The sequence below is a fragment of the Charadrius vociferus genome, unplaced genomic scaffold, assembly GCF_000708025.1.
Source record: "Charadrius vociferus isolate BGI_N301 unplaced genomic scaffold, ASM70802v2 scaffold52, whole genome shotgun sequence".
In the NCBI taxonomy this organism is placed as follows: domain Eukaryota; kingdom Metazoa; phylum Chordata; class Aves; order Charadriiformes; family Charadriidae; genus Charadrius; species Charadrius vociferus.
In genome coordinates, this window is record NW_009647572.1 from 5,393,646 (window position 1) to 5,418,062 (window position 24,417).

The window sequence follows — 24,417 nt, forward strand, 5'->3', positions numbered from 1 at the left end:
GAGCATGGTGCTGTGGCCTGCTCTGTGCGGTGTGCTGCAGGCCGTGGGGCCTGGGAGGTTTACCTTGTGTGTGACTAGGCCCTGTACAGAATAATGATGATAATAATAATAATAATGTGCTCGGTCTGGTCTTTTTTAAGGGTCTGTGTTTACAGTTTGTGCAAGAGTCCCGAAAGCTTGAGGCCGTTGGGTTGCAGCAGCCATGACTCCTGTGATGACAGATCCAAGTGCACCAGAGCTCTACTGTTGCGGTCATTTATTTGGCAGTTGGAAAAAAATAAACTGGTCTTACTATTAAAGTGTAATATAGGGAGGTGTTACAGAGTATTTCAGTATAAACCAGTTCTGTAAGTTGCATATATCACAGTCCCCACAGGAAAATGCAGGGTTTTTGTTCAGCTGATGAGAGTGCTGGTGCGTACCAGATTTCAGCTGGACTGATGGCAACCGCGTCTGCTGCGCATCAGAACTGGCTGCATTGTGCTCCCAGGCCCATGTCTGTGAATGGAGATTGAGTTTTCCTGTCTATTGCAAATGGATACACTAGGGTTTGCGATTCCGCAGTCAGTACTCGGTTGGTTTTTTATCAGCTGCCATAACAAATGCAGGTGCCAGTGTAGTCTGAAGCAAGAGGTTTTCGCAGGTAGTTCATGTACCTTCAAGAGTCGATGGGTGTGTTGATGGCAGAGAAATTCACTGAGGGTTATTGTGCACTTAGAAACTACCTCTGGCTCAGGGAGTCCCTAACTAGATGCTGGGAGGTACTTCTACTAGTCAGGCCACTGTCAAAACAATGTAAAATGATGGCTCTGCCTGGCTCTCTGCAGTCAGTTATTTGTAATTTATTATTAAAATGTTATATTTAAGTTAAAATATAACATTGTTTATGTTTATCCTTGAAATTATCTTGACAAGCTCAGCTATGAAATTGTGAATGCGTAGTTGTCTGTAGTCTGACCACGTCTTTTACAGACGTAAAATATTCTTTCCAGTTTTTGAGATGGGAGTCAACTGTCTAAGAAGACAATACAAGAGAGTATTTATTAATGAACTGAATTGGAAGACACACTCTTAAAACCGTTTTTTAGTACAAGGCTCTTGAATTATGTATACCTAATCTCTTGTTATACACTATTCGAAACACAACATGCCCAGCCTCTTGTCAAGTCTGAACCTTTCAGCTTTTAATGCTTAAAATAAAATTTTCGCAAAAAATCGAATTAGCTTCAGTGTGATTTTGTTTGCTGAAACAACAATGTGATGCCAACCTAGTTGTTACCTAGTGTAAACCAGTGATTGTTACCCTATTTCATTTTTTGTTTTCCCTTGACACGTTTTAAATAAGCATTATCTTTCCAATCAAATAATTCTTACTAAATTTGTTGTCAATTATCCTTTATTTAATGCATTGTTTCTTTAACACATTTGAGTTGTGTGGTCACTCTAGGATTCTATAATAAGCTTTTGGGTGCATTGCACAGGAATAAATATAGTATTCGGCCGCTGATATCCACCATCTTAATTTTCATCACCCATAGTGTAAAAATTTTAAGTGGTAAATCTTCACAAGATGTTCGAAAATATGGCTGCAAAACGCGATACTATACTTTCAATTGTAACATTAGAGAAGCATCATGGGAATGTGCCCCAAAGTTTCCAACCATTCGAAGCTGACAATATGAAATATTTCCCACTGAAGCTCTTCTGTGATTTAAGACTTTTGCTGTAAACCCCTCAAGATCCAATGATGGCTTATCAGCAGTTTTCTTCATTTTTAAACTATGCGTGTACTAAACAACTAGCAGGAAATACCCATTCTTATTCTTCATTTATTTGTAGATAAAATTATATTTATCAAAGCCGATAGTAAAGTTGCCGGCTGCGAATGATGCATTACCAATGTTCACACCGTTTTATTTTTCTTCCTTTTTTTATAAGTATTCCTACTGCAGCTGCATTGCTACCTAGAAGCAGAGAATAGTTTATTTTGCTTTCAACTCTAACAAATAGCTACTGAAAATGGTTTGCTGCTTCCATGCTTTGATGCATCAGTGGCTGAAATAAAGCAAGCATGCCCTTTTCACCCACCTCTTCAATTGCTTTTCAGCTGAGAGTGCTATTAAAGCGTTCTTGGCAATCCATAAAACTTTTGTACCGCAGTATCCATTTAAAAGTCTCTCGGCAGACCGTGGCAAGCTTTATGCTAAAACACATTTAATTCAGTTTCCGCGAGCTTAATTTCATTTTGCATTTTAAGAGTGTGGAAAACCTATAGGAGATACCTAAGACTTGCATTGAGTTAAAATCAAGTACCATACCTTTGCAAATACAACTATCTGTAGGGTATTTAAGGCCTGTTTATCTTCCTCCATATAGTAAAGGAATGAATGTTTGAGCGGTGTTGAGCGTACTGTTCTGAAGAGGTGTGTGTTGGAGGAGAATATTGGTCCGAGAGCCGAAGAGTGCAGAAAAGGTACAGTGGAAAAAGGGCATGGGCACTGGAGGCACGAGATCAAGAAACCCGATTGCTTAAATGGATATTGCAGGTCAATGCTTCGTATCAGCCAGCTGTGGCTTGAAGGCCCCGTGGCCCAAGGGCAGCAATGAATGGTGTGGCACAAAAGAGGGCAATAAAATCTTAAACCTGCTATTGCACTGGAAACAAAGTGCTCGGGGCATCTTCAGTGTTACTATACTGTTACACATCTCCATTTTATTACACGACTGGGCACGCAACCCCTGCTAGCTTCTGGGCTCTGATAATGGCTTGTGATAAAGGATTACACAAGAATTTTTGTGAGTGGTTTTTTTTCAAATGGAAGTTTATATTCAGTGGAAGTTATCTCCCCACATATATATAACCTAGCTATCTGTATACGAATTATTTGTCTAAATTTCCTGTGTGTCAAGGAGGTCACATAGGGCCTCATTCAGAGGTGGATGTTGCAAAGAAATGAGATAGTTAAATCGCATTTTAGAAGCGCCTGTTTCTCCTCAGTTGCTCACATACCAGACACTCACCGTGGGAGGAGAAGCATCCCATCCTGCCTGTGCCAGAGTTCCCCGGGACCCAGCTGAAGGCCGGTACCAAATACTGGAGGGAGCACAGGCCAAAACTCCCTGACCGATGTGAGGACCTGTGCACTTACCGGTGGTTCGGTGCTCTTAAAGAAAGAAAAAAACCCGTTGGGTTGATTATGACGCTGTATGGGAGTTGCCATACAAAGATCTTTGGACAAACGTTTCTGTTCCTCGGTGCTGGTACTCTTTTGACCATCACCTGTTGTTTATGTTACGCCTCGTACATACTGAAACACAACCTGGGCAGAATAAAGTAGATTTTGCTAGCAGTTGGTCAGGCAGGCGGCAGAGCATAAAACTCTGTAGTGACCTCTTCATCGGGGAAAAAGAGAAGAATTGAAACACAAGAAAATGTTTCCTGAAATCCTATCATTGGTCTGTGAAGCTGGCGTAATCTTTGAAGGGCAGAAAATATAGAAATACTTACGACAATTAACTTCATTGTGTGGGTTTTCCTCAAGGAACAGTTATTACTCTTAAATTCTTGTCATAGGAAAAAAGGAGAGAAACATGATTTGCAAAGGCAAGAGTTTATTGTCAGTGTAGGTGAAATCTTGACAGGCTAATGAAAGTATTATCAGTCTACATCTAATAATTACAGAAAAAGAAAACTGTACTATTACAGGGGGGAAAAAATAATCTCAATAATGATACAGTTAAAATTCTTAGACAAACTTCCTAGTGTCCACCTCTCTGTCTCTGGTGTGACGCTTACCCTTCTGTTGCCTCCATGGGTGCTAAGGTGGTTTGGTTCAGTGTGGTGGGAGGTGTTTTCTCCCTTTATTACCCCTAGAAATGGCTTTCTCCAAGACTCCCAGGTCTGTGTATTTTTAACTGACCTCCAGTGACTTGTTTATAGCCCTGGAGTTTCCAGTGTCATCTTGCGCCTCCCCCCTACTCCCGTCATACCATGACTGTAATCCCCTGCGTTGCATTATTACAGTAAGGGCATAAACAGCCCATTGTAACGAGTAACTGCTTGTTAGCACTGTCTATACAAAAAAATATTATGGTTGTATCACAACAATTACATGAAATTACACAAAAGTAAAAGATATTAGACAATAACCACCTGACCATTAGAAAATTGCTGTTACGGGTTAAAAAAAAAGCTAAAACAGAGCTGCAGGCATGCTAAAGCAAGCTCGGCAAAGCCCGACAAGTCCTGAGGATTTGCAGACTCAGTATGAACCTCGTGTTCTGCTACCAGCCATAGCAATTACTGAGCTACCGGGCTAGATGGGTCCTACATATTCAGAAACGTGAAAGTAACTCAGCCTGATATTACTTATCACTTGATAGTCTTCAATATATTTAATCAACAGTAACTAACTTAGCATTCAATTCTTATGTGTAATGCGTAAACCCTTATCTTCCTTTTAAGTGAGGAGTAAAGGCTACAAAGGTTGGTAGCAATAAACAAATGTAGAGCCATCATTGTGCATTACGGGTTATTAAATGCTTAGCATAAAGCAGACAACAGTTACTTTGCTATTACATACAGCGCATTCTTTCAGCACTGTCAAATGCAAAGTGTTACATTTCCCTGAGTGGAGTCAGTATTTCTGTGCTGTCCTTTCCCATTACAGAAGCTTATTTCTGAATCATTTCTCCTGTATGTGCAATTTAAAGGTGTGTAATTAACTGGTTGCAAGTTGTTACGCAGTTGATGAAGTGTGAACAGGGCACTGATTTGTTTTCTTTACCTGTTTCCCATAATACTCTGATAAAAGCAGGAACGTTGAGGCTTTTTTACCCTTTGTATTATTCCTTGCTTGTTTCATCAGATTAAGAAGTGATTTGTGGAGCCATTTGGAATTCCTCAAGTTCCATTACAACTTAGTGTCCGGGGAAGCCTTAATGAAAACCGTACTAAGTGCTACAATACCAACACAAACAGCGCTCCTGTCGCCACCTCAATCGACCAGGTTAAGGACATGCCTGCCTTCGTCTGAGGTGCAGTCAGTACAGCTGACCACTCTCAGCTTGTTGTTTGCCAATAGGCTGGTTTTGAAGACCAAGACACCTTAGGAACATTCTGTTGTTCGTTACTCAGTCCGCCCCCACCTATTCACTTTTAACCAGAGAGAATAATAATTGTGTGGGGCAAACCCCTCCTCTTCAACCAAGCAGTAGGGAGGGAGAAATTTTAAAGACAGCTTCATCACTGTGGTCTCACAAAGGCCACCATTGAGCGTCTCCCCTTGTCAAAGGTGTCTGCCTTTGAGTGTTTGTAGCCACCTTTATTTTAGCATTGTTGCTAGGAAGCATAATAAATAGCTCGCACCCTGAAAAGTCCATCTTCTTACGTGTGTACATTCCTTGCTTTTACTGGTCCTAGTTCTCCTCATGAGAATTGTTCTCTGGGGGTTAGTGGAGCAACATGTTTGCATCCAGGTCGCCCCCTGCACAGGGACAGCTGACCTAATAGGAAATCAGAGTGTCATGAGTCCTTCTTAACCTGTAGTGCTGGTGCCCCCCATCAGAGAGTATTACCATTTATTTTACACTTAAGTCTATTATTTTTACTGTCATCAGTGCATCAAATGTTAACTTCCAACTTGCAATGGAAAAAAAACCCAAAAAACAAAATAAACCCTTCCTGTAACATTTTTTCTATATTTTACCTCAGAAGAATGTCAGTATGTAGTCACGCTGGCTGTATCAACCCTGACGCTGTACTGGAGGAGGAGGAATGAGAAAGCGGCTTGGTGAACATCTGGTAGCCAGTCAAGGTTAACCCACCACAGTCCCACCAGCATCCCCAGTGAGGGCACTGTGGGATGGAGTGCTCTGTTTGTCTTCACACAGTAGGCCCCTGGTGCACTGCCCAACTCCCCATGTCTACACCGCATCAAGGATGCAGTGTCCTCAGGTGTGAAACATAGCCTCCATGCCCTCTGGTACCCCGCAACACGGCTCCCCCAGTTGTGGTGTTGTGCCCTGCTGCCTTCTTTACGTTCAGACCCAACATCCCCCTTGTAGCCCTTCACAGAAGAGTGGCTTCATGGCTGATGGCATTGGTGATGGAAAGGCATAGGTACAGACCTGCTGTCTGGAAGGTGGCCATTCCAGGTTCATACAGATGTGCAGCATAGATGCAAAAAAAAAGCAGCTTCTGCAGTTTCTGTAACGTTCATATAAGGCCATGAACTAGCTAGGTTATACCAAAAAGATCGCTGTGGTCAAGATGACCCAGCAGGCCCAGCTAGCTTAGTGGAGTGGGCAGATCCTGCGTGCTTTCCCTGCGTTTACTGAGGGGGCAGTAGTGACTGCTGTGACCATCGCTCGGAGTCTTGCTGATCGCTGTGGGCGATTCATGCCTGCTGAGAGGTCACACTAACTCTGGGAGGGACAGGCAGGGTTTCAGAGTACTCATTTACCTCGTTTCAGCCTGCTAATGTTGACCTCGCTAGGTAAGCAGGCACTCTCTTTACCCCACACAGTATTTCCAGGTCCGGAGAGAGGACTGCCACGTTGTTAGCTCTGTGCTGCAGGAACGTGTCTTCTCGAGGGGAGAGATGGATGTGGGACGATGTATGTGTACACAGACAGACTTGCCTTCTCCCTCCCTCCTAGGTCAGTGACTGCTGCCACATCTCTCTTGGAACCAATTTCTTTTCTTTCTCTCTCCCACCTGTCTTCAGTCTTTCAGACAAATTTCTCAACCCTTTCTTCTTGCAGCGGACGTCTCCCTCTGTTGCCCTAACAACAGGAGCAGCTCGGCTACGTAGGGCAGCCAGGGCTGGAGTTTTTCCTGTCTCCTCTCACTGAAAACAGTCTCTCACAGTTTGCACCTATATTCTTTACCATCAGCCTAAAATACTGATGGCAAAATGCATCAGTCTGAACTATACCGCATGGTCCTGTCCTGCTAGGAGGCCCATACTCAGGGAGATGAGCTGCCTTGTAGGTGCGCGCTAACATGTACACTGCCATGTCTGCTCAGTCCTTTTTCCAGTACTCAAACCACAGCAATGGTGATGAAAAAAGGACAGAACAGAGAGCTGATACTATGAGTAGTAGCTAGTATAAAGGAAAGGGGAACAGCTGTCCCTGTACTGAGCCACTTAAAGTTGCTCAACGGCTGCTAATGATGTGTTTCCCAGCTTTCCTTCCCACGCATCTCTCCTGACTTCAAAGCTAGATTTTACCACGTGCCCGGAATTCTTGCATTTTTTCTATGCATGTGACTTGAAGATGCTTTTTATCTTAAAGAGGTTATCAGCTTGCTACAAGTTGAACAGATGTCACTGGCCCATATCTTCATATCTAGGGATGTGACACAAGCAGGCAGTACTTGAACCTCTCAGGGATTGCTAATAGGAAAGGGAATAATGGGACCAAGAACCTCCTGATGACCATCAAGACTTTTTTTTCTAGAGAAAAGATATATATTGCAATATGTATCTTGTAAGCTAAAGTCTTCAGAGCCACCAGCTAGAAAATATTTGCAGATGGGCACCTTCTGTTCATTGGTGCAAACACAGTTCAAGAACAAGCACACATTCCTGACACACAGACTCTTTTGCTTAGCATGGACATTTGCAATCCCACAGAGTCTATTCAGACTACATGTGTCTAACATTCCTCCAAGGGTCATGTACAGCTGCAAAATACTTGGGGCCATAGTCTGGGCTAGATTTATAACAGCAACATATGACCATAAAAATATGCATGGTGAAGAATTGCTGGGTCTAATTGCCTTAAAATTCTTGGCCTGGAGTTCGGACTTGAGCTGTTGACCTCTGCCCTCAGTAAAATCTGTGTGTTAGCACAGATTGAAAAAGACCCTTCTGCAAAATGATAAGTCTAAAGACGACAGTTAAACCAAAAAGACAGTCCTGTGTACCTTCCTTATGCAGAATCTTGCTTGTTGGCCACTTGACACACAGGTCTTTCACTGCACCACCCTCACTGACTGCTGCCAGAGCAGCTGCCTTTGACCGAGGGAACAGTTACAGATGCTCCCCACAGACCAGACCAGACCAGCAAAGTTATTTCTCTGAGAAGATTCCCTTCTAAATTAAGGAGTCTGCATAGGAAGCCTTGCAAGAGCTGATACCTGCTCTGTACATGTCAAGCCTATTCTGGGAGAGAGTCAGGTCCAGGGACTAGTCAGTCTGAACGGTTTTGATGAGCAGCATGAATAACTATGGTTTGAAAGGGTTGACCTCCTTGCTGTCATGGAGTAGGACGCATGAAAATCACAAAGGAAAGCGGATCGAACAGTAAGGAAGAGTTACCAGTCTTGTGCTTTGGGGTATGGAAGACAGGCTTGAGCAAGCTGCTGTTGTTGTTTAGTGTAGATGATCCTGTGAAGAAAGTGTGGGACAAAGTTGATGTAGCTTGTGTACTCTGGTTGGAAGGAGGGTCATGGCAGGCAGTTGCTGGGTGCATCTGGTGTGTTTTCAAGGTCCCAGGTTGGCAGTGCAGTGCTGAAGGCCACATTATGTTGCTGCTGTTCTAGTTAGCCCATTAAGTTTGGTGAAGGTACTAACATAAGGTTGGAAGCACAGTGTGCTTGACTTCCATTATGGAGCAAGTGAGTCAAAGGCATCTATGTTACCTCATCTGGAAATACATCGGCAAGACCTTCCCAGCCACCACTCAAACTGAGAAGATCAAAAAATAGATGTACCAGCTCTCCGCACCTGCTCTCCCTGATAGCTCCAGTGTCAACACCTAGAGCATATCATCTGGGAAGTGCAAATTCCCCTCCTCCATCAGCCAGGGAATTTGGGGATGCAGCTGCTTCTAGGGGAGAGGCAGCCCAGTGTTTCATGCAGAACCTGGCCAGTAGTAATGATATGTTTGCGCTAAGAGGCAGCCCACAAACGTGCAGCCGTGCCAGAAGTTTCAGAGCCAAATTCACTGATGGTATTTTCAAGACCCAAAGCCTGAATATCCTGCGTTTCCTCTCTGTTCTCTCCTCCTGGAAAATGAAGGAGTTTTTATCATTCCACCAGCAGCAGCAAACATTAACATGGCAAATTCATATTAGTTTGCCTCATTATCAAAATCTTCTTGCGATTCCTCACCTGCAAAGCAGAAGTGCCTCTGCTGTCATCACAAGTGGATGGCACAGGCATCCTTAATTTCCTTTCTTTTAATGCAGAACAAGATGGCAGTATATCTGTGAACATCCTGAGCCATCCAAGCAGTGATTTCTTCATAAAGATGCCGGATTCAGAAGAAGGCATTAGTGAGGTTAGATGATTCATATATGACATCTGTGTTGAGAGGAAGGAGTAAGCTTCCGGACAGGATCAGGTGGAGCACTAGGTTACACACCTTATGGCTTAGCTGTTACAGTGGACTGGGCATAGGACCACCATGGAGTGCCACCACATGAGGCCCCATGCACATTGGTTGTGCCACAGTTAAGGAAGACTGATACCATGTATGATAATCCAAGGATAACAGAAGAACATGGCAGCCCAAGTCAAGCTGCACAGACACGCGGTAAGCTGTATTAGCAGAGTCCAGCAGATCCAGGGGACCCTGTAGGTTGATCCAGCCAACTGCATAGCAAGGAGGTGGCCTACAGAGCTGAGTGCTTCCAGGTTTCTGTCCTTCCCTTTGCAGCTGCCAGTCCGGATGCCACAGGAGGTGCTCCAAGAGCTAATCAGTGTCAGGACAGGATATTTGCCTCAAGGAGCAGTGGAGGGGCAGCCACTATCAAAAAAAGGTAATAGTTTTATATTATTTGTATACAAATAGTTACAAAGTACAGGTTTTTTTAAGTAATCATACTGAGCAAGACAAAGCCAAATGTTTCCCTTAGTGCTAGTCTTCTGTCTCTGCAGTTTTGGGGTTTTTTAAAGACAAATTTGTAGGTGATACTGGCTTTCAGGATGGTCCTCAAGCAAATGCAAAAATGGTCCATACTAATAAAAAAAGCCAACCCCCAAACCCACAGAAACCCCAAGTGAATGGACATTGTTTGACTCATCAGCAGGCTCTTAAAGTCTGTTCACAAGATTTGGTATCATCCTGTCAAATTTTCCATTCTGGTCTATGAAAAGTGGCGTTTTTCCCTCTGAAAAGCCCTACTCTTAATTATACTGCATTAAGTAAAATCAGCATGAGCAGTTTTCAATGAGAGAGTGGGAACAGAGATGGAAGTAGGGGAGCAGGCTGAGAGCTACGGAGACAGAAACACTGAACAGCAGAGGCACGGGGAAATTAAACCGAGGCGTGCACAGAGAAGTGTATTGAAATGGCAAACGGGAAGCTGGAGGAATTGGTAGGGGACAAGCGGGGGACAAGCAAGCAGAAATGTAATAGTGAGTGTGGGTGAATATGAAAGACAAATGGCAGAAACAAAGAGCCATTTATAATAGGCAGGAACAATTAAGCTGTGTAATTACAAAATCCTGCTGCGACTGAACTCGTGTGCAATTACTGAATGGACACCTACCCTGAGTGCAGCGCTTTGAAGAGGATGGCAACAGCCTCTCTCTCTCTCTTTTGTTTCCGATTCACTCCCACCACCACCACCACCTCAGTCAGCAGCGACATATGTGATACCATTGTTTTCTGCACGAGCAGCAGCATCGCCGGCCATGGACAGCCACAGCAGCACAATGCTGGTTAATCAAAATCTTCCTGTGAGCAAACACAAGGCTGGAGGGGCAGTTATAATTAGTTCCTAGTCAGCAGCATGGCACTGGTGGTGGCGGCATCAAAAATCAGTCTTAAAAGGTTTTCTTTAATAATGCTACATGGAACTTCATTTATTTTCTTCCATTTATTAACATTAACGTAGAAATTTGTTAATGTAGAAAACATAATACATTCTTTACTAATATATTTAAAACAAGTACATGACACAGTGTTAGAGGAGAACAGTGGGTGTCACTGTTAAGAGCAATTGACATCTCCGTTTGCCTCTATTTAGTATGTATTTTGGGGGCCTTATTACAGGTTGTCAGGTCACCATGTTCTGAGCACATCTTGTTTGCTGAACCAATTTTTACTTCTAATTGTATAGGCTGGGCTGAGTTAAAATGTTTTTTAAATTAGATCAGCACCTTCTGAATCCAAAAATCTTCAAAGAACAGCTAGCTGCAGTCTTTTAGAGCTGCATTTCTAAACCTCCCATGGGAAAAATCCCTTCCAAACACATGAAGTTAGAGCCAATAAAGGACTAAGTCATCAGACGTGGAATTGAGACACTTAAATCCAGAGTTATGGTCCAAACCCTACTGCTCAGCTGTTGCATAACCTTGTAGATAATTCCTCATTTGATCTGCAAGTTCTTTATGAAATCCTGCTTTCCTGCAAGCGTACAGCTACAGTTGCATATACCTAAATCAAGGCACTGAACAGAGCAGGCTTTTCAATCTGATATGAATTATCAGAGCGTGACTTAGACATACCCCAAACGATCAAGATTCTTGAAAGATCTAAATATGGCTACTTGTTTTTAAATAGCAGCATTTAGTGTACAAGCACCACGTAGAGAAGTCTGTCAGGAAGCAGAAGAGATCCTGGTTTACTGCTCACCTTTCAGTTTCAGTTTCTGGAGCTCAGAAGTTCCTGGGGCTGATCCATACGTGCCAGATTGAATGTGCTATCTGTCCCCATATGCTGGAGAGAGACTGACTGCTGTTACTGACACGTAAAAGAAAATGGTGACTTACTCTTGCAATTTCAACAGCTCCTACTTCATCTAGAGTGCTCAGTGCATATCCTAAAATTCCCTCAAGGGCTGCAGACAAAACAAGTAGTTTCCAAAACCTGATCAGGTTGCCATACAGTTTAGGCACTGAACAACATGCTCCTGTAAAATTCATTCTGTGGTACTTTGTAGGAGGCAATTCTCAACTTTATAGCCTAAACTCATGCCTCTGAGGCACATCGTATGTTCTTGGGAAAGAAATTTTGAGCCCTTAGGGACCGTTTTTGTAGATCACTCAGTTCTGAAGGTTAGTGAGTTTAACAATGGTTATATGGTTAACTGAGTGGGTTTTGGTCTCTTCTTACTGTCTGCTCCCTCAGCACCTTTATACACACACGCGTGCACACACATATATGAAAAAGTACAATTTCTGGGGGTAAATTACCTGGCCATTCATCTGTCTGACCACTTGTCCACCCAACACACCCTGATCCATCCATTCTGCATGGGTGTACTCTGGACAGCCAACGAACTCCTTTGTGCCAACCCTACCCCTGCCAGAGGGCAGTAACAGGCAAAGGAGACGTGATGGAGGTCACACCGACTCACTTTTCACTCTGGCTGCTGGTCACACCTGCGTACTGAACTGTATTCTTTCATAAATTCACCAGTAATACACACTTTATGTAGTTTCTGAGGGCACATAAATTAGTCAAATCTAATGCAGCCATCTATTACTACACCGCATTTCAGTTCCCATCACTCAACTTATATATATAAGCCACCTACTCAAGACGTGATGCCAGAGTTTTCTTTCAATACTGAGAAAGGGTCTCTTTTTCGTTGCATACTTGATCATTTTAAACCATTTTCTAAACTCATTTTTTTCAGGCTCTAATCCTTACATTCCTGCATGAGCCACTGAAGCTGAATCTCACAACAAAGAGCCTCATCAGGAGCTAAAAATATGAAATGTAGTGGTAGCAATTAAGGAAGTCAATGGAAAATATTCTACAGCTTTTCTCAGACTTCAGTTACACATATGCATATATCCTCTTGCCTGGACAAATGAAGGCACTACACTGCAGGTTTTTGGGTCTCTCATTAAAATGAACCTCAGTGACAGCATTCACTTAAAAACAGTCATGTTTTTTATTTGCTTATATTGGCGTGTTCACAGGTAAGCTTACAGAGCTAATTTTCTCCCTCAAAGCTCTTCTCAGACCTCCAGGAAAGTTTGTACACAATGCAACTTTTAAGGCTCAGCAAAAAATAATTTGAAATGTCAAGATCAAAAGATTATTATTTGAACATAATGTCTGCTGGTAAGTGTCTTGGGAAATTGTGTGAAAAACATGTTCAGTTATGGCCAGGTGAATTCTTCAGCAAGCTGGTCAATAAAATAATATATATAAGCCTTGCAGGGAAACAAATGTTGTAATACTCTGGGTTTATATGCTTAGGGCTAGCTCTAATGCCAGCTATAAGTACCTAGACTCTATAGTACCTGTGGCCTATATAGTACCTGTTTCTGCCTTTCTCTGTCTCCTTGCCACCCCTGCGAATGCATTTCCCTGAGGGAAGCACCCAGGAGCAGCTGGTCCTCAGGGTGGCCGCCTGAAGCTACTTAGTCAATATTTCCTTATTTCCTTAGTCAATAATAAAACTGCAGGGACAGCTGTGGTTGGAGCTCCACCTTTGCTAAGGCTTGTGCACCTCGGTGTACTCGGGTGAGAGAGTCCCAAGTGCTGCCCCAAATCCTGCGCTGAGGACAGGACCCTGCATTAACTCTTCTAAAGAGCTGTGTGCTGTGGTACTTTGCCGCTGCTGGTGATATATGTGATGTCTTATTCACTGAAATGTTTACCCAGGGAGCTAAACAAGTTGTGAGAGCTGCTCTCTGACTCCGCTTCAGCAGGTGACTATTAAATGAAAAATGAAATTAGCTAGGCAGACTGGAGACAGGTATGTAATCACGGCTATCTGCTCCCCCCAGAAACGCATGAACGACGTCATGCTGTGTTTGACAATACAGCAAATTGCTGATTATGTCATCCAAACTGGGAGAGCTTTACCAGGAGAGCTTTACCCTGGGCTGGTAGCCCGTTAAGGAGAGCATTTTCATGATCTGGGGGAGCTGTAGATGACAGAATGCTGCAGAGTATTTTACGATGGAGAGCAGCTAACACACCACACGTACAACAACTAACTATTGAGACAGAACAAGACACCTGAAAAGAAGGAAGATACGTACCTCTTTTTTCTGGTGGGTTTGGCGTTCATCTGGGTTTAATTTGGGAATCTGGGTCCCGGGCTTGCCAATTAATATTTACCCTAATTAAAGTATATTACATATAACATTGATACATGCACACTAACCTTAACATAATTAATTTTACGTAATATTTAACATAAAATTTGGGAAGGGACTACCAATATAGTGTGGGTTTGCCACAAGCTGTGGTATGGTCTCCACAACCACATGGTGGTAGTCTCCACAGTGGTCAAAGATTTACCTGGATGGTACGTATGATTCAACCACATACCGTCTGAGTGTTTTAATCATGGTACTGGTAGGTGAGAAAGGAGGTGCTGCCTCTTCTGGTCAAATTTTGTTGGTGTCTCCCTCTCTAGGAGGAAGGCGGCGGGAACTATCAGGTTGAGCACTGTAGACTTGCATGTGAGCTAAACGCTTAGCTGCCCAGCACAGTTGTGATATCAGCACGCCTTGGTCATGGCAGTTTGCAAACCTAGAAAATGTTAAATGCAAAGATATATGTTAATACAGACTTTTAAGTATCAGCAAGGAAGAGTGTGTGAGGTCAGGCGTTGTCCTTTTGGATCCCATATTTGAAGGCTTTGGATGAGCACATACGCCAGGTGTCAGCTGGATATGTACATCGCTTTTTGAAGGCATTGCATTCAATGTATTGTACGTATTCAGTTAAATTCAAAAGCTCTCTCCGGGTTACATTCCGTTCCGTTCCAAGTTACATTGTTGTAAAACCAAAGTAACTTAACTGAATCTACTTCTTAGACCTTTTTTTTTATTTTATCAGATCTGGATGACTGACTTCAGGTTTGTAATTAAGCCATAGCACAAACTGTTTCTCCTAAAAAGAAAGAGGTAGTTTGCATAAGGAATTCATAATTTTATTTTTTTTCCATGTGCCTGAGACCTAGGATTTAAGAACAAAGGGAAAAAACCCAACCTCTGAAGCATTAAATGTGAACCTTCAAGCTTTTAACATACAGTAAAATATTTGTTCTTAATAAATAGTGCATCTATTGTGACTTAAACTAATTCACAAATGCTGAGCAACTCAAAAGCCTGGAAAACCATCCAACAACATACCTTCCATGAATACTAGTCCAGTTGTGTCAAAGTACCATGAACTTTTTGTGCAGTTGGTAAAACGACGGCAAACTTTCATTATACATCTTGGCTGAAAAGTGAGGCAAGAACAGCTATTTGTTTTGCATCCGTTAGAAAGCACGCTTTCATGTGATGCACAGATTATAGAATGAACTAAGATCAAATATCAGATTAAAATTCCTGTATTTTCTGGGGAGTACTGTAAATCACATACACCGAGCCCCACTACAGCTTTGATTAGGGGACTTATTAGGACATAAGCCATCAGCTCTGCCAGGCCAAATTCTGTGTGTGAGGACAAACTATAAATTAAAGGTAATAATTCTAAAATGCTTTTTCACTTTGTTTAGAGATCAGAGTATATGGATTTGAATTGGGGTGTGTGTGTGTTTTTTTGGGGTGGGCTTTTTCATCCCTTTATATGTAGTTTGGTGTGAAATCAGCATGGGAAGGTGAACCCTTTTCTGAATTCAGGACTGGAGAGGTAAAGGGGCAACTATTTTCATTATTTATTTGGCTCCTGTAAATTGGGAATAAATACTCTGCAATCTGTGGAACAGCATCTGGATGACACTGTAATTCAAACTTCTGTGTTCAAAAAGTTACTCTGGTAATCATTTAATGGCATAAAACATGTCTTTCCAGAAATGTTGTGTGTATTACTTCATTGGTAATTATTGATTCTGTAGGATTTAATACACTAACTGTGCTTTTAGATTTCTCACTTCATGTTTTACATTTGACAGATTTTGTCCAAAGACATGCAAAAAAAAAAATTAAAATTGTAACATACCACATTTCTATCAATTATTTCTGGCATCTTAGAAAGAATGTGTACTTTGGATTTTTATTAATTGCATGCTGTATATCAAAAAGGATTTTTTAAGTTCCAATGTGTAGCATCACTTGATTTCAAAACACATTACAGAAATAAAGCACAACTACGTAGTAATTGCAATTTTATTGCTTCAATTCTCCACCACATCAGAGCATTTCAAGATTAGTCTATTGAAGATGATTGCCTCTGAACTATCTGATTGTAAATGGTTTAAAGAGCTTCCACTTTCACCCTGAGTATGTACCAGATCATTTATACATTTTTCATACTCCTATTACATACAATGATCTTCGAGGAAGGAACTTAAAGTAAATTATGTAGGTTGCAATCTGCCTAAAGAAAAAATATTTTAGTGAGCCAGTCTTGAAGTTTAAATACTTTTGTTCCAATTGTATGAAGAATTCCAATTATGCATAGAAATGAGCGGCTAGTCCCAATTGCATAATGCAAAAGCCTGCAAAACACCTCTTGCTAATAAACCACTAAATTTAAAAGAGTCTTTAGTCTGAAAAGACAAACCAATGCAAAAAGTGAAAATACAAGCATTGGAAAATTGTTTTTGCTTAAATAATTTTATAAGGTCATTAAAATAATAATAAACTATTCTTCAACACATCCTCTGAACACCATTATCCACCACGAGTCTCTGCTATTTATTCCAAACACGTTTCGAAGAAAAATCAGAAACTAGAGCACCTTCACAACCTATTTGTGCAAAAACATATCCCTTTTGAAGAACTCCGCGTCTTTTTGACCCGAATATTACCTGCAACATCTTTCTTTGGGGGCTGACACCTCATACAGCAATGTATGCAACTTAATAACCGCATCACCCAGGACCAGCCTCCCCCGTGGAGTCAGTATTTCAGTTGTTCTGATCTGTTGTTTATTCACCTCTTTGCTGGCTCTGCTGTGCTGTGATTTCCCACTGGAAAGCACGCCTGAGGATGGGAGCCTGCCCTTTTGCTTGCGTTGAGCTACTCTGACTGTGCTGTGCAGAAGCATCATTTAATAGGCACTTACTCAAATGCAGGCAAAGCGGCTGAGGCAGATCGCTCATTCTTCCCTTGGCTGCTGTATGACCTTGCCAATGCGTTGCTCCCCAGGCCTGGCACGCAAAATGAGACACCTACAGCAGACCTGAGGAGGAACCACAGCAATTTGTCTGCTCCAGATAAAAATAAAACCAACTGTAGCAATACCCGTTGCAAAGCGCTGCCGACTGCGCCGCAGCCAGGCTCAGGCTTCAGCAGTGAGATTAAAAAACTGTCATTCTCTGTCACTATTAATTAGGGTTTTTTTTAGTGCTGCTAAGTATGTTGTGCAAGGACAGCACGGCATTCTTGCCCCTGAGATCCTGCCTCACTGCAAGCAGTCCCACGTATTTCAGAGCACCAGTTTTAAACTGGCCCCTCAAAATAAAGACGGGGAGGGGGGCGCAGGCAAAGCTGGGCTGCTGGGGGAGCGTGGTGGTCCTTCCAGAGTGCAGCACGGATAAGTCCATATAAGGTTAATTTATTATATGATGTATACAATAACTTCATAACATGGTTTAAACCAAGTCTCTTTTTTTTGTTGTTTTGGGAAGCAGACTCCTGTCTATTGCCTTTTTCTTTAGAGACCAAGGTCGAAGTCAGGCATAAAGGTGTGTGGTTTTCAGAGCAAATCCAGGTTAATCTTGCCGCGGTATTCATTTATGTATAACGAGTGTTTTGGAAAAAAAAAATGTTAGAATCCTGTGTTCCGCAACACACAAATTATCAAAGAAAGACCAAACCAGCAAACTAGCTAGATGTTTTGTCAGCCCAATAAACCCTCACAAAACAGCTCTCTGTTCTGCCAACAGCAACCATGGCTTTGGTTCCTTTCGTCGCCCAACCAAAGCAACTCATCTCAGCAATTGTCGATTGCTAATTAGTTTGAGTTACATGATTATAGCTGAGATTTTGGCAGCCTGTTCTGGAACAGACTTATTAATGATGATCAATTATGACCAGGTGGAATTTCTGACATGATTTTTTTTATTGTTACCTGACAATATATGGGAAGGCTTCAATTGGATAAATGCAGTTAATGAGCTGACCCTGCCATCTGCCATCATTTCTGCTGCTGCTTCCACATTTTAGTACCTACTCAGAGCATCCCAGGTCAACCCCTTTCCTTCAGCTCAGTGTGGAATACAAATCCCTCTAATGAGCCAACGCAGTATTGAAGACCTGTCATTCAAGCTGCGCCTGGTTTCATCTAGCACAACTGCTGAAAGCTTCACTTGCAAGATGGGCTGGTGATGCCTTCAATAAAAATAGCACTGAACCAGAAAAGGCTCACTAAGATAATTTGCAAAATCACTTAAGTTTCCCAGTTCTCAAGTTAAATAAATGGAGAATTCAGTTTTGTTTGTGTTTTGTTTTTTTTTTTTCCCAGACCACAGGAACAGTAATACGAAAGGAGAATGATAAATAGCAATTTTGTTTTAGAATTTGACATTTTAACTGTTTCTGTGTTCTTTACAGCACAGCAGCTCATCACAGTTTATCATTCATACAGTGCTGCGAAGCTCACCTACACCGATGAACAAACGTAAAGGTATGGCAGATATTTTGAAACGTAACTGTAATTTCATGATGAAGAATGAAGCCGAGCAGGGGGAGGAAGTCAGGCTGCAGGAGGTCAGAGCTTGGCTTGCAGTAGAAGACAACTGCCTGTAACATTGTGCTCTGCCAGAGCACTGGGAAGCTGCTTAATCCAGGTCCATTGGACTGGCTCTGGAAGCCCTACTCCTTCTGTGTCAGATTCTTCTCCCTGCTAACTCGTCTCCCCTCACCCACGCCAGCCATGAAGCCTCCAGGGACCTCAGCGGGTATTGCCAGCACAGGTACGCCATGGGATTCGCTCTGAAAAAGGAGACTGTTGCCAAGGTGGTACTTCTTCTGTCTAATCCATCTTGTGATTACAAGACACTTCACAGAGAGATCAGTAAAAGAGAGATGTGGTGATACTGGAGAAAGTTCAGTGAAGGGCCACGAAGATGAAGATGAAGAGGAAAGGCTGAGAAAGCTGGGACTGCTTAGCCTGGAGAAGAGAAGGCTCAGGGAGATCTCATCAATGTCCATAAATACCTGAAGGGAGGGTGCAGAGAGGATGGAACCAGGCTTTTTTCCGTGGTCCCCAGTGATAGGAGCAGAGGCAATGGGCACAAACAGAAGCACAGGAGGTTCCCTCTGAACATCAGGAAACACTTTTTCACTGTGAGCCTGACCAAGCACTGGCACAGGTTGCTCAGGGAGAGACTGCGGAGTCTCCATCCATGGAGATACTCAAAAGCCTGGTACATGGTCCTGGGCAATGTGCTCTAGGTGGCCCTGCATGAGTTGGGGGGATGGACTAGATGACCTCCAGAGGACCATTCTAACCTCAACCATTCTGTGATTTCTTGAAATGATTCTTTGTGCCTTCAGCCAGGCAGATTTGAAGATGGGCAGAAGAGAAGCAGAAAGTAAATACTCCTCTTAAGGAACAACGTGTGAACCTGTGTCTCTCAGTGGCTATCCTTTCCCATTCAGATATTTTGGGGGTGTTACAGTGAATGTTGGAGGTGCTTGCAGGCTTGACTTTGTTCATAAACACTATCCACTCCCTGGAGCACTGTTGGCTCTTTTCTAGGCTTGGGAAGCTATTTTTAATCTACATTGACATTGTAGAACTGATCTTTACCCTTTGAAGGTTTGGGATCAAAGGCCAGCCAGAGAACTCTGAACGTGACCACCTTTGAAGTAAGAGATCACATAGCAGTGACCACAATCTTTTCTGTTTTCCTCTTTTTCCTGTGCTTTCCTTTCTCTGCACTTGACTGAGAAAATCCCTATCTTCTGCAGGCACAAGAAGAATAACATTATTCAGACCTACATGGACACCAGGGAAAGCCTCCCCCCAGCGTTATCGCGCACAGAGGGGAAAAACCCATTAAAGGATGGGGTAAAAATCCGGCACTTCTCAATAAGTAGCAAATATTGCAGAAGTCAAAATAGATCATTATGACCTGAAAAACAATTTTTTCTCTTTTTCTCCCTGCTTGCTCCCCCATAGACCATGTCTGTGTGTTCAAAGTAGCAGGTTATGACTTACTTTGATTTTGCTTGCTTATCATCATGCAGCTCAGGTTTTACAGCTATAAAAACTCCACTGAATTATAGCTTCAGGGGTATTGACAGATGTGCTTCAGTTCTGAGACACAACTTGGATGAGGGACTGCAGATGCAGGAAAACTCTCCTTGGCAACATAAAAAGCCTCTGTCCGGTGTGCACACTCTTCTTTTGCTGCACTTAATGGCCTGAGAAGAGCGCAGCACAGTAATATTTGTTGCTTCATCTCCTAATGCACTAGCTGAAAAAAAAAAAAAAAAAAGCTGAGTTTATTGATGTGTTTTGTTCATCTTAAAGTGTATTGTGGTCAGTGTTAGACCGCTTTATTTTCTTCAGGTGGGGCTAAATTCATTAGGTATTGGCTGCTTTTCCCCAACTCCTCTTGGACACGTGCCAGTTTCTAACTACATCGATATGAACCTTTGCGTTCATTTTACTGGGTGTTGCATCACATCCTTGGATTTACCGCAGCACCGTATTTACAAAGGCCAACTGAATATCTCAAAAACAAGCACAGTAGTTAGGCTGCAGCAGACTCTGCTCCAGACAGCACCCCTGCAGCAAGCCCTCCTCTGGCAACAGATGGCAAAAATGAGACTGGCACAGGAGCTCAAAGAGTGCGGGCAGCTGGATCTACAGAGCTCTTTGCTTTGGCTCTACCAGAGCGTATTCAGAGCGTAAGGACAAAGCGTTGAACAAGATACATCCCCTGAATAGCAGCCGGCCCAAAGACCCAGAGTAATGGTCTCTCAAGTTATCTTAGGCTTAAAGTATGGATTCAGCATTTCTCTGCTCCCTGTACAGGAGTTGTTTGCTACCCCTTAGCCCATGCTCAATGACTCTCTTGGGAAAAAAAAAAAAAAAAAAAAAAAAAAAAGGTGTATCTACCTATTTTTTCTGTGACAAGAGGAGGATCAGGAAACAAGGCAAAGGATTTCCATTTACAGTGTATGCTGGGACACTCTTTGGCAAGGCTTAGTCCCTGCAGGACATTACCTACACCCCACCTTCTGGTTTTAGTAAATTAGTTTAGTCCCTGTCCTTGAGCTATCACTATGTCTGTGAACACAAAATCCTACAGATGCTCTACGGGTAAACTCCCGCCCGTTTTTGTTCCGAAGGCCCCCGTGATGCTCCTCCCGGGAGCAGATGTGGATGCATGCCTGTGCCGAGTCCCCTTCAGGCTGCACTTCTGAAATATTCCCCACGGGAAAGGCTGAAGCAGCTCCTCGCTGACGGCCTTTCTTTTGAAAAGCAAGAGGAAACACTTCAAGAGAAGTCGGTGAGGTCAAGGAAAACCAACAACAATAGCAGTCTGTCACAAATAAGCAAGAATGTAATGCAGAGAATCCCTCTGCAAAATAATTTCTTAGGAAATGGAACAAATTGAAATACACTACTGAATCTAATACCCATAGCAAATCAATGATGTAAAACATTTAAATATATAACCAAAATTTCAGCAGCTTATGAGCTATCAGAGCATCTATTTCCTATGGAATTTGGACATGGATTTGCTCCCTAAAATCCCGAGATGTTCATTGCAAAATACACTATCAATTATACACCACGGGGTAAGAAAAAAAAACATCTAGCAAAACGAGGGAACTATTTTAATATTTTGCAGGGCTTTAGGATTTAGAAACTCTTTGCCCTTGTGATTCATGGGCATGCTTCTATGTCATCTGGAATCTTTCCTTTGGCAAGCCATAGCAGAAGAGGAAAAAATCCCCCAAACTCCAGAGCAATTGTAAAATAAAATAAGAAACTCCTGTATTTTGTCAGGACTTCCAACTTCCCTTCTGCCCTCTTTAGCTCAACCAGTTAAACTGGTATAAAATGATGCTACACTAGCTTAAAGAAATAGACTTGATGCTTCAATTTTAGCTAATATTTTAATTTCTCCCACTATTGTTTTTCCTGGGTGGGTGAAACACACTTGGATTAATTATCCAGGCATCAAGGGGTTTGCCTAGTTTTAACGGCCTTCCTCCCATTTTTTCCAACTGTTCACCTTCATCTCCCTTCTTCTAACACAATCTTCCCGAAATAAATACGAACCCAGCACCAGTCAATTAGAGAGGAGCTATGAGCTGTATCCTTAACACAAGTTCTAACCTGGGTGAATTTGCCCAGCCGTGCCTGCGAGGCTCATGGCATAGGCTCTGTCCCCACGGAAGTCTGCAAAGCCATCAGCCTGTCATTACAAGCACACCGAGTTCCTTACTGAACAATCCAATTTAAAAAAAAAAAAAAAAAAAGTTGAATGTTCTTTTTTCAGCAGTATTATTTCACCACCCAGAAAGAGTCACTCCACCCTGACGCTTAGTGCACACGTGAGGTACGCAGCTCTAAACCTTTCATATTCCTAAGGCTTGCATATTTTAGCTGTTTAATGACAAGATTTTTTGTTAGGGCTATCTAAAGCAACTAATCATCCTAGTTTCCTATATGAAATATATGTCAAAAGCTGAATTAAAATGACAGGGAAAAGATAAAGACAAATTAAATTGATATGGAAAGGGCTTTCCCCTACAGGATCTGCTTCAGGGTCAGAATCAAGGGCTCCAGTGGTGAACATCCTTTCACACTGTCCCAGCAGATGGGGCTTTGCCCTTCGGCTAGCATATGTCAGGGCTCTACACCTGGATCATCCGAGTGTTGTGGGCTACCAGCAGAGCTCTGGAGCAAAGAGCTGTGTCTGTCAGCACCTGGGGTTACTGATACAGTGCTGCTACATGCCTCACTGACCCCCGTTACACTCAAAACAAGATGCTTTTCATCAGTTATACCTCAGACATTGACTCCTGCCTATTGGTAAAGTTTTGTTTGGTCACTGTGCTTTTTACAGACACTGTTGGACAATCTGTGACCAAGAAGAATAGTCAAGCAGGAGGGCAAGGTGCCACTTTCATACAGAAGAGAAGATTTACACGTACTTACACCCCATTCCATGTGGACAGGGCCGTATCTGCACTACCCTGAAACCTTTACTGTCAAGGGGCAACTTCAGCTTTGTGCTTCTTTCAGGACGCAGGCTCAGGGCTATGATCTGACTAATCATGATCATGATAATTGAGTTCACTCACACTACAGAGGTATTAGCCCGTCATGAGAACCAGTTTGAATTGCACCGTTTCAAAGCCAGCCAGCTGAGTTTGCAGTTGCTTCTGTGGCACCCCAGAGGTACCAGCATCTCAGATGCAGTATTTGAATAGAAGATCATCTCACCAATTACGCATGCATTGGCTAACATTCAAGCTATTGAGTAGTAACACCAACTTGTTCTCATAGGTCCTCTTATATGAGCTTCTGAATTACTCACTGTCATCCAGAAAGTGATAAAACTACATTTATGAGTAATACATAAAATTCAAACGAGACCTTTATTTACATTAGGTTTTCAAGCGCTGGGTGTTGCAACATACATAACAAAATTTCATACTACATTTGTTATAGGAAATCGAGTTGAAAAGCTGATCTACAGAATCAATTTGTCAAAACTGGCTAAGCAGAAAATGTGTCAGCTCGGTCTTAAGAGTACTCAATTTTACACCGTCTGCTATGGTTCAGAGTATTCCTGATGTCACGGTTATAAAAACAGAGCGCTCATGCAGGTTAATTTACAGTGAACTCTCCTAGTAAATTTTACATTCTTCACTTGTTCAGAAGAGCAGGTCAATACTCTTCACATTGTCTCACAAAGCAATTACGGATCCAAATAGGGAGAAAACCAGATCCATCAGGAGATTTTTAACAGAAAGAAAAGTGGATTTAGCAAGACAAGGAGTCAGAACTTTAATTCCATGACAAACTGAATTATCATGTCTCATTCTGTAGAAAACAAGTTGTACTATAAAGATTAATCAAGTCCTTTTATTTCATATTAAGATTATGCAGCAACCAGTATGAGTGTCTAGGTAAACAGAAACTTCATGAAGTGTTTTGCTGCAAAGCTGACTTCAGTAATGCACGCAAATGATAAAGTCATCAACCCTGCTCACTGCCAGAAATAAAAATGGCTTCAGGAGCAAATAACACTGATTCATACTGTGCTCAAGCACTAGTCAAAAATCTATTAAACTGCACAGGGGTGGAAAAAAAAATAAAATCAAAGCAGCTTTGTTACCTTATTTGTGACACCTTATTTAAATCTCAGGCATTACCTCTTTATATCAGCATAAATATGTAGCCTTCTACAGCTTTTATGATGTGGTTACAGACACAAAAATGTTATAGTAGAAAGCGAGAGCTAGTTCAAGGAATTTCAGACTTTGAAATCAGCAAGATACAAAGCTAAAATTCATATGTTCCTTTTCAAGTTATGAATACTTTCACTAAAACATAAATATT